This window comes from Musa acuminata, unplaced genomic scaffold (genome assembly GCF_036884655.1).
Source record: "Musa acuminata AAA Group cultivar baxijiao unplaced genomic scaffold, Cavendish_Baxijiao_AAA HiC_scaffold_126, whole genome shotgun sequence".
Taxonomy (NCBI): domain Eukaryota; kingdom Viridiplantae; phylum Streptophyta; class Magnoliopsida; order Zingiberales; family Musaceae; genus Musa; species Musa acuminata.
In genome coordinates this window covers 107,501-110,000 of record NW_027020405.1, presented here as the reverse complement: position 1 = coordinate 110,000, position 2,500 = coordinate 107,501, and positions in this window count along the sequence as shown.

The window sequence follows — 2,500 nt, the reverse complement described above, 5'->3', positions numbered from 1 at the left end:
TTGGCTGCACGAGCGAGCGGCGAGCGGCGGACAGCGAGCGAAGCGAGAGGCAGCACCGTCCCTGCTATACGAAAGCCCCATCCAGCCCTGTGCCACCCGGGGGGTTCCAGGGTGCTGAGATGGCTGACGTTTTGCTCCGCTCTCGACGGTCACCGCGCAATGCAAGAACAGGCCAAAAACTGGCCAAAACGGCCCAAAAACGGGCCAAAACTGGCCATTTTTGGCTGCACGAGCGAGCGGCGAGCGGCGGACAGCGAGCGAAGCGAGAGGCAGCACCGTCCCTGCTATACGAAAGCCCCATCCAGCCCTGTGCCACCCGGGGGGTTCCAGGGTGCTGAGATGGCTGACGTTTTGCTCCGCTCTCGACGGTCACCGCGCAATGCAAGAACAGGCCAAAAACTGGCCAAAACGGCCCAAAAACGGGCCAAAACTGGCCATTTTTGGCTGCGCGAGCGAGCGGCGAGCGGCGGACAGCGAGCGAAGCGAGAGGCAGCACCGTCCCTGCTATACGAAAGCCCCATCCAGCCCTGTGCCACCCGGGGGGTTCCAGGGTGCTGAGATGGCTGACGTTTTGCTCCGCTCTCGACGGTCACCGCGCAATGCAAGAACAGGCCAAAAACTGGCCAAAACGGCCCAAAAACGGGCCAAAACTGGCCATTTTTGGCTGCACGAGCGAGCGGCGAGCGGCGGACAGCGAGCGAAGCGAGAGGCAGCACCGTCCCTGCTATACGAAAGCCCCATCCAGCCCTGTGCCACCCGGGGGGTTCCAGGGTGCTGAGATGGCTGACGTTTTGCTCCGCTCTCGACGGTCACCGCGCAATGCAAGAACAGGCCAAAAACTGGCCAAAACGGCCCAAAAACGGGCCAAAACTGGCCATTTTTGGCTGCACGAGCGAGCGGCGAGCGGCGGACAGCGAGCGAAGCGAGAGGCAGCACCGTCCCTGCTATACGAAAGCCCCATCCAGCCCTGTGCCACCCGGGGGGTTCCAGGGTGCTGAGATGGCTGACGTTTTGCTCCGCTCTCGACGGTCACCGCGCAATGCAAGAACAGGCCAAAAACTGGCCAAAACGGCCCAAAAACGGGCCAAAACTGGCCATTTTTGGCTGCACGAGCGAGCGGCGAGCGGCGGACAGCGAGCGAAGCGAGAGGCAGCACCGTCCCTGCTATACGAAAGCCCCATCCAGCCCTGTGCCACCCGGGGGGTTCCAGGGTGCTGAGATGGCTGACGTTTTGCTCCGCTCTCGACGGTCACCGCGCAATGCAAGAACAGGCCAAAAACTGGCCAAAACGGCCCAAAAACGGGCCAAAACTGGCCATTTTTGGCTGCGCGAGCGAGCGGCGAGCGGCGGACAGCGAGCGAAGCGAGAGGCAGCACCGTCCCTGCTATACGAAAGCCCCATCCAGCCCTGTGCCACCCGGGGGGTTCCAGGGTGCTGAGATGGCTGACGTTTTGCTCCGCTCTCGACGGTCACCGCGCAATGCAAGAACAGGCCAAAAACTGGCCAAAACGGCCCAAAAACGGGCCAAAACTGGCCATTTTTGGCTGCACGAGCGAGCGGCGAGCGGCGGACAGCGAGCGAAGCGAGAGGCAGCACCGTCCCTGCTATACGAAAGCCCCATCCAGCCCTGTGCCACCCGGGGGGTTCCAGGGTGCTGAGATGGCTGACGTTTTGCTCCGCTCTCGACGGTCACCGCGCAATGCAAGAACAGGCCAAAAACTGGCCAAAACGGCCCAAAAACGGGCCAAAACTGGCCATTTTTGGCTGCACGAGCGAGCGGCGAGCGGCGGACAGCGAGCGAAGCGAGAGGCAGCACCGTCCCTGCTATACGAAAGCCCCATCCAGCCCTGTGCCACCCGGGGGGTTCCAGGGTGCTGAGATGGCTGACGTTTTGCTCCGCTCTCGACGGTCACCGCGCAATGCAAGAACAGGCCAAAAACTGGCCAAAACGGCCCAAAAACGGGCCAAAACTGGCCATTTTTGGCTGCACGAGCGAGCGGCGAGCGGCGGACAGCGAGCGAAGCGAGAGGCAGCACCGTCCCTGCTATACGAAAGCCCCATCCAGCCCTGTGCCACCCGGGGGGTTCCAGGGTGCTGAGATGGCTGACGTTTTGCTCCGCTCTCGACGGTCACCGCGCAATGCAAGAACAGGCCAAAAACTGGCCAAAACGGCCCAAAAACGGGCCAAAACTGGCCATTTTTGGCTGCACGAGCGAGCGGCGAGCGGCGGACAGCGAGCGAAGCGAGAGGCAGCACCGTCCCTGCTATACGAAAGCCCCATCCAGCCCTGTGCCACCCGGGGGGTTCCAGGGTGCTGAGATGGCTGACGTTTTGCTCCGCTCTCGACGGTCACCGCGCAATGCAAGAACAGGCCAAAAACTGGCCAAAACGGCCCAAAAACGGGCCAAAACTGGCCATTTTTGGCTGCACGAGCGAGCGGCGAGCGGCGGACAGCGAGCGAAGCGAGAGGCAGCACCGTCCCTGCTATACGAAAGCCCCA